At 37.6% G+C, this 17,209-nt stretch overlaps 1 pseudogene; it reads right to left on the bottom strand.

The window, feature by feature from the left end:
* Positions 1–16,397, bottom strand: part of LOC136313665 (cytoplasmic aconitate hydratase-like) — a 48,628-nt pseudogene extending 32,231 nt beyond the window's left edge.
* Positions 16,398–17,209: the final 812 nt, after the last annotated feature.

Here is a 17,209-nt window from a genome sequence, read left to right as displayed (position 1 = left end):
GAGTAGATTGAAGGAAATAATAAAGATTAGAGTAGAAATAAACAAAAGAGACAAAAATAAAACAGTAGAAAAGATCAGTGTTTAAAAACAACAGATTATCAAAATTGATAAACCTTTATCCAAAGTCATCAAAAATAAAAAGAGCCTGACCAGGCGGTGGCGCAGCAGATAGAGTGTTGAACTGGGAAGCGGAAGACCCAGGTTCGAGACCCCAAGGTCGCCAGCTTGAGCGCGGGCTCATCTGGTTTGAGCAAAAGCTCACCAGCTTGAGCCCAAGGTCACTGGCTCCAGCAAGGGGTTACTCAGTCTGCTGAAGGCCCGCAGTCAAGGCACATATGAGAAAGCAATCAATGAACAACTAAGGTGTCGCAATGTGCAATGAAAAAAATAATAATAAAAAAATAAAAATAAAAAGAGAAGGCTAAAATAAACAAATTCACAAATGAAAGAGAAGTTACAACAGACACCATAGAAATACAGCTGACTAAACAAAAGAGGTTTGAACTATATGGGCCTACCTATATGTGAAATGTTTTTAATAAATATATAGTTGTTTCACATGTCCCTGAATTTTGTATCCACAGATTCAGCTAACCACCAATCAAAAAAAGTATTTTCATCCATGGTTGGGAATGAACAGATGTGGTGTCCTTCCTTAAGTTATACACAGATTCTTGACTGTTCAGGGTGTTGGTACCTCTATCCCATGTATTGTTCAAGGGACAACTGTACAAAGGATTATAAAAAATACTATGAACAATTATTGCCAACAAATTGGACTACATAGAAGAAACAGATTAATATCTTAGAAATATCAACCTTCCAAGACTGAACTAGGAAGACACAAATATCTGAACACATTACTAGCAATAAATTGAATCAGGTATTAGAAAACTCTCAACAAAGGTCCAGGGCCAGATGACTTCACAGGTGAATTTTACCAAACATTTACAGAAGAATTAATACCTATTCTTCTCAAACTATTCCAAAAAATCAAGAGAAAGAAATGCTTACAGAATTATTCTATGATTACCTTGATACCAAAATCAGACAAAAACATTACAAAACAAAAAACTACAGGCCAATATCCTAATAAATATAAATGTAAATACCCTCAACAGAACATTAGCAAGCTGAATTCAACAATACTTTAAAAGGATCATGCATCACAATCAAGGGAGATTTATTTCAAGGATGCAAGGATTGTTCCATATCCACAAATCAATGTAATATACTACAATAATAAAACAAATGATAGAAATCTATGATCATATCAATAGATGCAGAAAAGGTATTTTACAATATTTAACATCCATTTATTAGAGAAACTCTCTACAAAGTGGGTAGAAAAGGAACATACATCAACATAATAGAGATTATATATGACAAACTCACAGATACATTATCGTCAACAGTGAAAAGTTGAATGCTTTTTTTGAAGAACAGGAACAAGACAAAAATACCCACTACCATTGTTTTTATTCAATGAAGTATTAAAAATTTTAACATAGCACTCAGACTAAATAAATAAATAAATAAATAAATAAATAAATATTGGCACTACTAGCAGATGATATGTATATATACTGTGTGTGTGTAAATTAAAATAATATTTAATTAATAGAATGAGTTTGAAGGGGTTATATTGCAAATAAAACAAAAGATTCTGCCCTAAAGATTCTGCCAGAAAACTATTAAAACTAATAGATAAATTTAGTAAATTTACAGAATATATTGTAAAAGTAATATTCAGGAATTTGTTGTATTTCTATATATGAATAATGAACTATCAGAAAGAGAAATTAAGAAAACAATCTCACTTATATTCAATAATTACATAAAAAAGAGTAGACTACCCAGGAATAAATTTAGCCAAGGAGGTAAAATACTTGTATCCTGGAAACTGTAGAAGAAAATTGAGGTAGATACAAATAAATGGAAGGCTACACTGTGCTCATGGATAAGAAGGATTAATATCATTAACAGATCTATACTACCCAAAGCAATCTACAGATTCAATACAATCTCTATCAAAATAGCAGTGACATTTTTTATAGAACTAGAGAAAATAACCCCAAAATTTATGTGGAACCACAAAAGGACATCAAATAGCCAAAGAAAGTTTGAGAAAGAACACAGTTGAAGTTACCAATTTTCCTGATTTAAAACTATACTACAAAGCTAATAGTGGTCAAAATAAGTATAGTATTAACACAAAAACAGACACATATATCAATAAGACAGAATACAGTGTCCAGCAATAAATCCATGTTTATGTAGTTAACTAACATACAACAAAGGAGGCAAGGACATACTAGAGCAGGTGTGGCCAACAGTTTTTGCCCCTGGGCCAAATTAGAAAGAAAACTTTTTCACAGGCCAGACAAAATATTAAAATTAAAAAATGTTAAATACAAAAATGATTTGTTTAAGTAAACAAAATTTTATTATGTAATTTGTTTATAAAATAATGTGAGTGAAAAAATTTTAATATACAATATTATTTTAATAAAAATATATTTTAATAAAAATAATATTACATACCATAGAAATATCCAAACTGTATCGCAATCAATCAAAACAATATTTAATTAATAGAATGAGTTTGAAGGTGTTATATTGCAAATAAAACAATTATTTCGTTCTACAAACAGCCTGGACACGTTTTCAGTAATTAACTGCAACTATTGTCTATGCTGCAATGCCACTTGATTCAGCACATTTGACCACAAAAATAATGAATTGTTTGACCTTTGGTGCACACTGGCAAACTCAGCCTAAAAGAATGTGGGTTTCACATCGCCACTAAATGTCAAACAGTTCATACAGGCAAGTACAAAAGTTGTAGATCTTTATAATGGAAGTTTTTTAAAAAATAAAGAAGTATTGTGAATGCATTCGACCAATTATTGGAAGTTAACCCTAGATTAGTCACATGCAGAACTCTTTTCTGCATATCACTATCTTCTTAAATATCTCGATTTCCAATAATCAAAGAAGCTTCCACTTCTGAGTAGCTGACATTTTAAAGTCGTGGAGAATATTAAAAATTTAATCGCGGGCCACATAAATTCATTACACAGGCCACAACTGGCCTGTGGGCCGTATGTTGGCCATGCCTCTACTAGAAGAAGAAGAAGTCTCTTCATAATATGATGTTCAGAACTCGAAACAGACACATGAAAAAAAGAAAAAAAAACTGGACTACTTTCTTATACTGTATATAGAAGTAAGACCAAATGGATTAAACTTAAATGTAAGAACTGAAACCATAAAACTCCTTGAAGGAAACATAGTAAACTCTTTGATATAAAACTCAATATAAAAAAAATCTGATTTTATAAATGGGCAAAGGACTTGAATAGACATTTTTCTAAAGAAGATATACAGACGGTCAACAGAGATATGAAAAGATGCAAATCAAAACCATAATGAGATATCATCTCACACCTGTCAGTAATACTATTCTTAAAAAGTCAACAAACAGGCCCTGGCCAGTTGGCTCAGCAGTAGAGCGTCGGCCTGGCGTGCAGAAGTCCCGAGTTCGATTCCCGGCCAGGGCACACAGGAGAAGCATCCATCTGCTTCTCCACCCCTCCTCCTCTCCTTCCTCTCTGTCTCTCTCTTCCCCTCCCGCAGCCGAGGCTCCATTGGAGCAAAGATGGCCCGGGTGCTGGGGATGGCTCCTTGGCCTCTGCCCCAGGCGCTAGAGTGGCTCTGGTCGCAACAAAGCGACACCCTGGAGGGGCAGAGCATCGCCCCCTGGTGGGCGTGCCGGGTGGATCCCGGTCTGGTGCATGCGGAAGTCTGTCTGACTGTCTCTCCCCGTTTCCAGCTTCAGAAAAATACACACACAAAAAAGTCAACAAACAACAAATACTGAGGATGTGGAGAAGTGAGAACTCTCTTACACTGTTGGTGAGAATGTAAACTAGTGCAGCCACTATGGAAAACAGTATGGAAATTTCTGTTAAAATTAAAAATAAAGCTACCACATACCCCAGCGATTTCACTTCTGGACATTTATCTGAAGAAAACCGAAATATTAATTCAAAAAGATATATGCACTCCTATATTTATTACAGCATTATTTACAATAGCCAAAATATGGAAGCAACCTAGGTGCTTATCAATAAAGGAGCAAATAATGAAGATGTGTGTGTAAAATTATATTCCATTGTGTGTGTGCGTATATATATATGTACACACACACACAATGGAATATAATTTAGCAATAGAAAGAATAAAATCTTGTCATTTGTGAGTACATGGTTGGACCTAAATAACACAGAGAAAGACAAATACCATATGGACTCACTTATATGTGTAAGTTAAAAACAAAACAAACAAAATGGAAGGACTCATAGATACAGAAAACAAACTAATGATTGCAGGAGTCAAGGGGAGGCAATGCTTGAAAAGGGTGAAGAAGAATAAGAGGGACAAACTTCCAGTTATAAAATAATAAGTCAGAGACATAATGCACAGTATATGGAATATATATAGTTAATATTGTACTAAATTCGTATGGTGATCGAGAGTTACCACTTATTATGGTGACCACATTGTAAGGCATATGAATGTTGAATCACATTATATACCTGAAACTAACATAATATTGTATGTCAACTATACTTCAATAAAAACATATTTAGAAAGCAATATAAACAATAATTTAGTGACTATTAAAATATCGTTTATAGATGGATAGACAGACAGACAGACTGATAGGTATTCTTTCTTCCTGGAGGTTAATGTCTTTTAAATAGAACAAAGATGCCTATTTTCAAATCTTTTCAAAATAGCAAAGATACAACTCTCTCATTCAAAACATACCCAGACACTTCAGGACATTATTACATTTCACAACAGCATGGATGGAATGGGAAAGTAATACACTTACTGAAATAAACCAGTCAGAGAAAGACAAATATCATATGATCTCAGTTTTATATGTGGAATCTGATGAACAAAATGAACAAATAAACAAAATAGAAATAGACTCATAGATACAGAAAACAGACTGACAGCTGTCAGAAGGGAGGAGGTGGGGGGCTGAGTGAAAATGGTAAAAGGATTAAGAAAAAAAAATCCCATAGACACAAACAATAATATGATGATTACCAGAGGGAAAGGAGAGGAGAGGAGGGGAGGTAGAGGACAGTAAAGGGAAGATAAATGGTGATGGAAGGACCCTTGACTCTGGGTGATTAACACGCGATATAATATATAGATGATTTATTATAAAATTGCACACCTGAAACTTACATAATTTTATTAACCAATGTCACTCAAAAAATTCAGTAAAATTTTTAAAGGATTATTATAATTAATAGGAGAGACTTGCTTAATTTTTTTCAAAGGTTTTTGTCATTGCCCTGACATTGTACCTTCATAAAACTACAAACTATTATTATTCTTGATGTATTCTTTCTAGTCTATTCTATTTACTTCCATTTTATTTTAAAGAAACACTGCTTGTGAATCCAAATAGTCTAGATTGAGTTACACCAACATCAATCTCTCAGTTTTAATGATGTACTATAGTTACATAAAAACTTGTCCTTGGGGGAATCTGGGGGAACAGTACATGAAAACTCTCCATGGTAGTTTTGCAATATATTTTTAGTCATAAATGAGAGAAAAGAACTTCACAAATGAATTGTGAATGCTGAATTGGTTTTATGATTCAATAACAAGTTCCATGAGTTTGTAAGCATTGATCCTTCAAAGTGGCTTTATATATGATAATTCTAGTTATAGCTTATATCAAAGACTACCTGGCTTCATGAAATTGCATGAATAAAAATAAAAAGAATAACATTATAAATACCCTAGAAAGAAAAATGTGGAGAAATATATGAAAAATATAACTTTACAATATTGTAGAAATTCTTAAAAATTCTTGAGGTAAGGAAGCTTAATACTATATCATTTTAAGTAGTATTTGATTAATACATTGATTTAATTGTGTTCTTATCATACAATTGATTGATATCAAGGGGAACTTGATGAAATTATTTCAAGGTTTATCAAGGCATGTAAGTCAAAGGTGAATCCTGATGAAGTTCTCTACACAGAGAATGATGACCCAGACAGAGAGCAGTGTGTGCAGCCACATGTACCAGCTCTGAGAGCGCAGTAGTGTATTCTCAGAAATTCCATGACCTGACTGCGGTCACACTGGTAGCTTGGAAACACTGGAAAGTTCATTCCTCATGGTGGCTCTTCGGAAAGAAAATTATATAAACTGTTACTACCACCACACATACAAGAGAAAATTGAAGAAATAAAAAATATTACATACTAAATGTCACAATTTCTTTAAAATGTATAATAAAAATTAACATAATACATTTTCATCAAATATTTGTCTCTGGGAGAATGCTTTAAATTTTAAATTAATGAAGGAAATAACAAAGAAAGACACATATAAATATACTGCTTTAAAACTTACAAGTTTTGTACTTGACCCTAATTTCTATTAATAACTTCTCAAATCCACAATTTAAAAAAATTGGCTACAAATAGCAGGCAAAAGTTGAATAATCTTCACATTTAAATTACTTACACAAAAAAATAAGTAGGAACTCTAATAGATAAATAAGAAAAAGCTACGATCAGAAAATTTTGTCACAACAGGCTAATGTAATGTAGATAACACATGTGAACCCATGGAGCCAGGTTAACTTTAAAATGTACAACTGTACACCTTTAAGATGTATCACTTAAAAATTTAGAAATGGCAATAATAAAGGTAAGTTCTGGCTGCAATACACCTCCTTTTTTGTTTCATGATTATCGTCTCCATGGTTCTCCAAAACACCTGTTCCTTCTGCTCCTTCTGTGGCTCTGTCATTCCTAAGGCTCCACAGGGTGTTCCACTTATTAAACAACATGGCCTTTTCCTTCCTCAACCTCCTTATTTCCACAGAATGCTTCCCACAAGTCCATTTCAGTCCACATGCTCCCTAATACACCCTGGCTGTCCTCTAACAACACCTTCTCTGAGATAGCGAATGAAAAGTCTGTAATCTTCTTCCCCCTTGCTCAACAGTTTTCACAGCAACTTGTGCTTTGCCTCCATCACGATATTCAACCCCTTGATCCCTCTATGCTCTCCCAACCCTGTATTTTCATCTTTCTCCTCAACCAACTTGGCTCCCACAATCCATTATTTTCCTTCAGAACCTCTAAACCCCAACTCCTTCCTTCCTCTGAGCCCCTGGGGAATACCGCAAACACTGATGAAACCATCACTTTCTCCATGTCTATCCATAGACAATCTTGATTAACAAATTCACACTGTAGGCAAGTTCGCATCACTAAACACATAACCACCACATATTACCACTTAGTCACCCAAAGATGTTTTCATGAAAAGCATTTAAAGGGTCTTCTCAGTATTCCACAAATGTCCAACTTGTCTCTGCCCCACTCAGCCGATCATTTTGCCTCAAACTTTACTGTGATTATTTAAGCCAGCATATGCCTTCTTCAAGCTTCCAAAACCAGTTTTATAAACTTGATAGCACTGAACCTATTCTCTCCTCCCACCCTCCTGACAAAATGAGGAAATGTCCGTTCTCTTGTTTGAAGACAATTGTTGTACCAGGACCTGGGCCTCACCCCATTTTCCCTTTTCCAGACCTTGTTATTTTCATCGCTGGCTACCTCATCTTCATCCTTTTCTAGCTTTTGTTTTCTGTCTGATACTTAAACTTTGGAATCTTTTAGGACTTTATTCCAGGTTCTTTTCTCTTCAGCTTCATATTTGTCCCTAAGTGATATCATCAATGTTCATGGTTTAAAAGGACTGCATATACACATAGAATTATAGTTATTACAATTATCTATGCATTGTCCATACCAGAAACACGAAAATAATATTCAACATATGCTTCTCTTCTCTTTGACCTGTCAGAGACAACCAATGACCATTTTACTTCCTAAGGATTCTTGGTGTATACACACACACACACACACACACACACACACACATATATATATATACACACACACACACAGACACACATGCATATATATATATAGTGTGTCCGTAAAGTCATGGTGCACTTTTGACTCATCACAGGAAAGCAACAAAAGACAATAGAAATATGAAATCTGCACCAAATGAAAGGAAAACCCTCCCAGTTTCTGTAGGATGATGTGGCAGCATGTGCACATGCACAGATGATGACGTAACACTGTGTATACAGCGCAGCAGCCCACGGCCATCCCAGTCGAGATGTGGACGGTACAGAGGAAAGTTCGGTGTGTTCTGTGGCTCGCTAAATTCGAATCCATGACCAAAGTGCAACGTGAATATTGGCACATTTATAACGAAGCGCCGCCACAGAGGAATAACATTACTTGGTGGGATAAGCAGTTGAAGGAAACCAGCAGTTTGGTGGAGAAACCCCGCTCTGGTAGGCCATCAGTCAGTGATGAGTCTGTAGAGGGTATACAGATTGCTACCTAAGGAGCCCTAAAAAATCTGTGCGTGAGTCCACATCAAACTGCACTGAATAGGTATGAAACTGGGAGAGTTTTCCTTTTATTTGGTGCAGATTTCACATTTCTATCATCTTTTGTTGCTTTCCTGTGACCGGTCAAAAGTGCACCATGACTTTACGGAACACTGTATATAACCCCTGTTTGTATCTGCAACCACTTTAGCTCAAGTTATCATTGTACCTCCACTGATACACTTTAAGAGTCTTTGCTCCCTCCATTTTTCAAACTGTTTTGTACATGTTATCGTCAAACAGGTCTCTTTAAAACACTAATGTGTTAGTGTAGCTTTCCTGCTAATAATCAAGTGACCTGGTTATGACATACTTAATAAGAGGTCCTGTTCCTCATTACCTCTTCAATCCAATCTTGCCCCTGGATGTCTCCCCTCTCCTCAGTACCCCACCACAATGGCTGTCTCTTTGTATGTCCCAGAGCCAAGTTCTCCTTCCTCTCCAGGTGTTTGGATAATTCATTCTCCCTGTCTGGAAGGCCCTTCCCTGCATCTGCCCTTGGCCAGGATAGTATCACTTATTCTTATGTATCAAATGAAGTGTAACTCTCTGAGAGAAGTCTTCTTGATTCCTTAAGACTAAGTCAGTTTGCTTCCTGAATCTCTCAGAGTAACACATTTCTTTACTATGTGCATACCTCAAAGACACAGTTAAATGACTAACTTATTGCTATTCTACTATTTAACCTGTTCCCTAGATAATTGTCATGAGAACAGAGACTGAGTATGTCATCTCCTCACTTTATCTCAGTGTCTTTTACAGTGGCTGGCACACAGTAGGCTCCTTAAAATGTGTTGTATGCATTAACATGCACTAACCTATAAAGTTCATAAATAATTTTAACAAGGATTTCAAATATTGTCAAGAATGCAGTGAAATATGACCAACTGTATGCTGCTCTTGGGAATATAATTTGTCACAACCCTTCTAGAAAATAATTTTACATGATGTATTGCAAGTGTTATTTTTGAACTGGTAATTCCACTCCAAAGAAACAAGCTTAAGCACATGCACAACAGCTTATATACAGATGTTTCTTGTCTCATTATTCGTAATATTGCAAAATTATGAACAACATATATATCCAATAGTTAAGTAAATTAAGGTTTGCCATGTAAGTAGAATATTATTTCACTATTTTTAATTACATATACAAATAGTTTTCAATAACTTCAGGCAGTGTTTATTTTTTAATGTTTCTGAAAAAGCAGAACACAAAATTATAAAAATAAGAATTCAACTATGTAAAAAAGAATATACAAAAAAAAACTATAAACATAATAACAATGATAATAATGTTAACAATTAACACTTACTGAGCATTTACTATGTGCCATGCACTGTTTTTACATTAATTGATTTATTTGATGGGCACAGCAATCTTATTATTTCAATTAGGTTTTAATTATTTCCATTCTTAAGATAAGGAAACTAAGACTCATAAAGTTTAAGGCACTTATTTAGTATCACCAAAGGTGTTCAGTAACAAGTTCTAAACACTTTAAAGTAACAAAAATATTCTCAAATATAATTATAGCATTTCTTGGTTATATGGCTATATATGATTCCTTCTTATTTTCTGTAATGAGGGCAAAAAATGTTTTATCTATAAAAATAAACCTATTGGGTCCAATTTAAACTTACCAAATTTATATTAACTATAGGACTAAGAAGAGGTTCTTATTTGGGAAAATCTTTATGTCAAAATAATCCTGTGCCCTGGCTAGTTTGCTCAGCGGTAGAGAATCAGCCTAGTATGTGGATGTCCTAGGTTTGATTCCGAGCCAGGGGTGGAGAAGCAGAGGGGTTCACCCATCTGCTTCTCCACCCCTCCCCCTCTTCTATCTCTTCCCCTCCCCTGCAATAATGGCTTGATTGTAGTGAGTTGGCCCTAGGCACTGAAGATGGCTCCGTGGTATCTGCCTCAGGTGCTAAGAAGAGCTTGGTTGCTGGACAATGGGGCAACAACCCAGGTGGGCAGAGCATTGTCCCCTGGTGGGCTTGCCAGGTGGATCCTGGTTGGGGAGCATTTTGGAGTCTGTCTCTGCCTCTCCTCCTCTCACTGGATAATCATCATCATCCTGGAGTCAGAAGTATAAATTGTGAAAATATGAATATTTCAGAAGCCTATTGCATCACCTCCCACTGACTATTATCAGAACTGCCAAAAACAATTGCTTCAGAAAATTACACTATGATTATTATGTTAATAGTTCTTTTCTAAGTATAACCCCCATACCCACCAGCCTGTCATGGAGCCTTCTTCAGCAAAGAATAGTGTACTGATTGGGTAATGTAGGGATCACATATTTTTCGTCAAGAGATTCTCATGGAAGTATGGGAAAATACAAGATCTGAAACTATGGTACTTATTCATCAACTCAGATATTTTATTAAATATATATAATTTATAATTATATATGTAATTGAAGTACCTCTGGGTCTCCTTTAATCAGCATGTCCTGTTATCAGAAAAATGAAGACCTGTTCAGAGGATTTGTGACAAGTGCACCCCAGTTAACTTGAAAAAACAAGTATGTGGTCTTCTTTGCTCCAGTAGAGACTGCCCTTCTACCTGACCTCTTTGTAACATTCTTCCAGCAGGTCTTTATATAGTTTGAGGATAAAATTTATCCATTTAAAAAAAATGAGACTCAAATTAATGGAAAAATAAAATGCCATAAATTTATGTCTGTGTGTGCATGTGTCTCTGTGGTGTGTATGTGCGTGTACGCACATGCATTTGTGGTATATCGTGGAAGAATGGCAGGACATGCTCCACCAGGAAACTTTTGTCTAGGAGCCTCTTAGGAAGTATTTATCACAAGGGTATCAGGAGCATGAATCTTGCAGTATGTAATAATCTTAAGGTCCCAGGGGACACTGAAGTGGAGATAACACCAAGTTCCATAAAATGGCTGTTCTTCACCTCTCCAATGACCCAGCCCCTCTGAAAGTAGAAGAGACTAAATTAAAAAGATTAAAAACTATTTTTTAAAAATTCCATCACTGAAATCTCTTTAAGATATTAGGAAAACAGCACTTCACTCCTAGCTTGTTCCGCATGAGGTTGAACACATTTATCCCAGTTAAGGCCGGAGATGGTTGGGAATGAATCCAAGATTAAGCTGAGATATCCCTGCATGGGAACAGCCAAAGGCATCCCCAGGTGAGGGGAGCTCTAGGACACAGTTAGAAAAGGAAAGCAGTAAATATCACCCACATATGTACAAGAAGACTGAGTTTGTAAGCACACACAAGCCACTTCATAGGTATCTACTGTTCTAATTGGCTAAAATTTGGGAGAGAGGGTGGGGGTAAAAGTTATAATTATTCTTCAGATGGAGGCTGAGCTTGGGAACAAAAACAGCTTGATAGTTGTGATCCTATTATATTCATAAGCTGGAATATTGAAATATATGGATTTCATTGAATAATGACAGCAAAAATAACTACATGGTAACTTAGGATAAATAAATTAGTACAGCCTGACCAGTGGTGTGGTGCAGTGGATAGTGCATCAGCTGGGACACTGTAGTCCTAGGTTCGAAATCCTGAAATTGCCGGCTTGAGTGCAGGCCCATCTGGCTTGAGCACGGGGTCACCAGCTTGAGGGTGGGATTATCGACATGATCACATGGTTGCTGGCTTAAGACCAAGGTCACTGGCTTGAGCAAGGGGTCACTGGCTTGAGCAAGGGGCCACTGGCTCATCTGGAGTCCCCCTAGTTAAGGCACATATGAGAAGCAATCAATGAACAACTCAAGTGCTATAACTACAAGTTGATGCTTCTCATCTCTCTCCCTTTCTGTCTGTCTGTCTGTCTCTCTCTCCAATATGTAAATATTCTCTCTAAAAGAGAGAGAGAGAGAAAGAAAGAAATTAGCACAAAGTGATAAGAAGGAGTAAATAGTAGGAGGGGTACCGGTAATCACACATTCATAAACGAAATACTAAATGATGAAAGGAATACAATTAATCTAACACAATATGAAAATAAGCAGTTAACAATTTAAGAGACACAGAGGAAGAGTAATTTCCTAATTGGATAAACAAAATAAGAGAATGAAGGTTAAAGTATATTATAATCATTTGAAGGAAATAAGGTTCCCAAGGCAATATTAAGTGTCATTCATTTTTTCTCTTAAGATACTAAGATATTCTCAGACAACAAAGAGAAGTGAGACAGAGAACCTATGGGCATTTTGCTCTTCTGCTCAAGATGTGAGTGTTCTATAATTGGCATAAAAGAGTTCTGTTGAGGATACTTCAGATGTTTTCTTTTTCACTGAGATACTTTCTCTAGCCTAAAAGACCTACCTTGAAACTCAAAGCTTCTCTGAACTTCATTGTCTATAGAGATTATACAACAACCTGTATATGTTAAGCATTATCCAATAAAAATTTGGTGTTGTCCCGGGGGACAGCTGTGATTGGCTCCAGCCACCCGCAACCATGAACATGAGCGGTAGGAAATGAATGGATTGTAATACATGAGAATGTTTTATATTTTTAGCGTTATTATTTTTTTTATTAAATATTTGTCTGAGAGCCAGATACAGCCATCAAAAGAGCCACATCTGGCTCGCGAGCCATAGATTCCCGACCCCTGCCTTATACAATCACTATGCTAGTTCTTATCTATTTTTCTTAAACATGAGTATATCTCTAATATTTTAAGAATGAGTTCATATTGTAAAGTTCTCAAAATTGAAAGCCATATGCTTTGATCATCTCTCTCCTAAAACTCTTCTGTAGTTTACCTTTCCCAGGATGTTATCTCAGTATGAACTCATTCAATATGGAGCTTTTTCTGATTGGCTTCTTTCATTTGTCAATATGCATTTCAGATCCACTCATGCTTTTCCATGGCTTCATAGTTCATCCCCTTTTATTGCTGAATAGTATTTCATTGCCTACACTATGATTTCCAAACCATGCCAACTGTTTTTCATTGTGCCCTCACTACCACCACTAAAGGACTTTGGAGTATTTTGTTTTGTTTACCCTGGGGGATCTTGATACTAAGGCAACCTGACTGTCTTCTGGGCATGCCTGGCTACTGTTATACCTCGCCACAGATGTAGCTGCAAAAAAAATGACACTGAGGATCACTGAGCCAAGATCATAAAAAATGTGCACTCTCACACTCTGTCTTACACAGACACAGAGACCTTTACTCCCACCTTATGGGGGAAAAGATTGGTTAATTAAAATTAGAGAAATTATTCACTCAATATTTATGACAAAAATGTTTTAAGCTCCCTTTCTTGTCTATGGTGTAATTCAAAATTCTACAAGTATTAAGAGAGGCAATCAGAACTAAAACCCTGAGTGATTTCTCACTTAACAGAGAAATCCAGAATTCAGCCACAGTTAGTAAATCCCACTCTCCAGCCAAGCTTAAAAGTCACATGGTCGTCCTGTATTCCCTTCCTCTTTGTTGAACAGTTCTGTAAATATTTCTAACATCTCCACTTCCCCTTTAAATTCCTCTTGCATGTGTATCTGTCTAGATTGTTGTGGCTTCAAGTCTAGACCCAACTGTACCTGATCTTAGAGCTATGGTCCTGATTATCACATGACTGGCTTAGGGTCTGTCTCAAGTCCCAGTATTTGCATGTAGCAGATACCATCTGAAGTGTCCGTCCAGCTTCCAGACACTGAATATGCCTCCTGATTGACATGCATGGGCATCAAAAGCCATGTTTAGAATCCAACCAGTAGGATAAGGGAAGACCCTGGATCCAAAAAGAACTAAACATATTCTTTTTCTTGAGAATTCTGTAATGTAAATTCAGATCTAGAACAGAAAATTAAAACTAAACAATGCATTAAATTAAAACTAAACTAAGCATTCCAGACTAGCAGTATTTTCCAAATTATGGAACAAAACCCATTAATAGAAATAGTGTGTGATGACTAGAACATTTCACAAAATTTAAATAGGATAAAATATATGATATCATAAAATATTATAGCATATTTTACATAGTAAGGATAAATATTGTTTCATAGAACTTTTGTTTTATTGTATATGTGTACCTTCTGGGGCAAGTGTAAAATTTTAGGTCTAAAAGTGTAGAAAAACCCTGTTCTACAGGGAATATCTCAAAACTCTGTTTTTTTTCTCAAATTATGGTTGTATATTATTTCTTTTGCATGAGGATAAGAAGGGACAGTTAATTAAGCTTGCTTTGATTCTACTGTGAACCACAGTAACCTTAGCTAATATACTGGAAGCAAGATTCTGTTTGGCCAAGCTCCAGTCCAGCATGAACCCTGATTCAAACATTTCTGGAAGTCTAAAAAATCATATAACCTGTAAGGTTGCCTCTTCCTATCCACCCATCAGACAGTCCTCCAGGAAGGATATTTAAATGGGCCAGAAATGCCAGGAATCTTACTGTACTCTTCTAATCTAAAGGAATAATCATTTGACAATATGGAAGTGACCAAAGGTTAGAAGAAAAGGGGCCAGGGACTTTTTGCGTGTGAGGCAAACATGGTAACCACTGAACTGTGGAAACAGGACCAGGTAAAGGAACTAAGAAGCACAAATTGGTAATTACAAAATAGTAACAGGGAAGTCAGTATGGACCTGGAGAGTATTATGCTAAGTGAAATAAGCCAGGCAAAGAAGAGACAAATACCACATGATCTCACTTATATGTGGAATCTAATGAACACAATAAACTGAGGAACAAGAAAGAAACAGAGGCACAGACATAGGGAAGAGATGGACAGCTGTCAGAGGGAAGGGGAGAGGGGGCTGTATTAAAGAAAGTGAAGAGATTAACCAAAAACATATGCACTTAACACATAGATACAGACAATAAGTAACAATAGCCAGGGGAAAGAGGAGTAGAGGTAGGGGAGGAGGGCAACGGGTGGCAGGAAAGGGGGCTTAAAGAGACTACTTGGGCAAGCAAGGGGCATGGTGTGGGGTGCAGATGGTATTATATTGAATTGTACACTTGCAAACTGTATAGTTTGGCAAACCATGTCAACCCAATAATTTTTTTTAAATTAACTAAAAAAAATAAACCTGGACTCAGAGAATTCCAGTAAAGCAAGTTATCAAAAGAACTGCAAATACTCACCAATTCCTGAAGTCATGTAGTGTGATGGAGTGCTGTGGACCCCACTTTAGAAATGAGGATACAAGAGCGTCAGGTGCTGAATGCGGGGGTGTGAGCAGAAGCCGTGCCTGTCTGGAGCCCGAGTGTAGGCTTTCCTCCTTCAACTGCCCCTGCACCGCCTCTCAGCTCACTAGACCACCTCAGTAAGGACAGCTCCCAGGTTCCCCATGGACCAGAAGGATAGGGGTGACCATGGATTACTCACAGAATCTTCCTGGGAAGACAGCTTTTATCCCTGCTTGTACTGCCTGGGCCCAGGCTGCTGGAGCTGCCCTGCATGACTCCTAGTTCAAACTAGTAGTGCGTGCTGAGATGTTTAATGCACACTGTGAAGTGGGGGAGCACACTAAACAAAATGAGGACTATCCACTGGTTTCTTTCCAAGACTACAGCACCTAAATGCCCTTCTAAGCCCCGGCCCCCACCCAGAGTACATGTTTCCATGGCAACTGAGAGCTGGTGCTCTGAGAAAGCGAATGTCCTGACTGGATCTGCAGGACAAAGCCTCAGCACCTAAGCAGGCAGGAGGAGAAGTGCAGGCTCAAGGATTCCCTCCTGTCCGGTAGCCAAATCAGGCACTGTGGGGCAGTGGAGTCAGGAGCAAGCATCCTAACTGAGAAAGGTGCTGAGCGGAATTCAACAGGGATGTGTCTCCACCTTGAGGAGCGCGAGTGAGGAGCGCCGAGTGAGTGTGCGCTCCTCCAGTTCCCCCGGCTGGGGTTTCCATGGTGGCTTACAGACTTACATGCCCTGTAACCTTGGAATCTGGTTTCCACTGTGCTTCCCCCCTCACCCTCATACACTCAAGGCTGAGTATGTGCTCTCTCTGCAAGTGCCATCCACCTGGCACAAGGCACAATCACCGGGGTGACCCCATTGCCTCATTGTCCGCATTGTTCATCTCTCTGTTGTCAGATTTCACCAGCATTGGGACACTTCACTGTCCAACAAGGAGATTGCAAGCTTTGGCTTCAGGCAGCTCTAGGTTCAAACTGCAGCTCTTTCATTTACTGGTTGGGAAAGAGAACTGCTCAGCATAAGGGGGAAGTGACTCATTTGAGCAAGGTGGTCAGACTTGAGTAGTGTTCTCTCCCTGGGGTTCTCTTCCTGGGGGTCCCTTGGGTCATCTGCTGGGCTCTTGCTCCATGACTGACTCATAATGCCTAGAACCCCTGGAGCCTTACCTCTTCTAGCAAACCAGGTGACTTAGATGTCACTATCTGCTCTATAGGCCTTGAACCTTCCCTAAGGCTAACCAGTGAGGAGCCTTATAATTGCAGCAGCATCCTTGGCCCCACCTACTCCTGTTCTGACACCTAAAGCAGAACAGCAGCTTGCAGGGCTGTTTCACAGAAACAAGTCCTCACTGATGGGCATCATTGGTTCCCATCTATGAGTCAAGTCACAGACTGCATTCTAGTTCCTCCTGGTACTTGAGGAGCTAGGTCCAGAAAACTGGAAGAAAGGGCATAGATGTGATGTCATGTGCCCTTTCCTTCAATGGGTAGAAGAACAGACATGGCTGTCACTGGCAGCTGG

Source organism: Saccopteryx bilineata, chromosome 9 (genome assembly GCF_036850765.1).
Source record: "Saccopteryx bilineata isolate mSacBil1 chromosome 9, mSacBil1_pri_phased_curated, whole genome shotgun sequence".
NCBI lineage: Eukaryota > Metazoa > Chordata > Mammalia > Chiroptera > Emballonuridae > Saccopteryx > Saccopteryx bilineata.
Note: the sequence above shows the minus strand (reverse complement) of the source record. Positions and strands in the feature narration are given on the sequence as shown.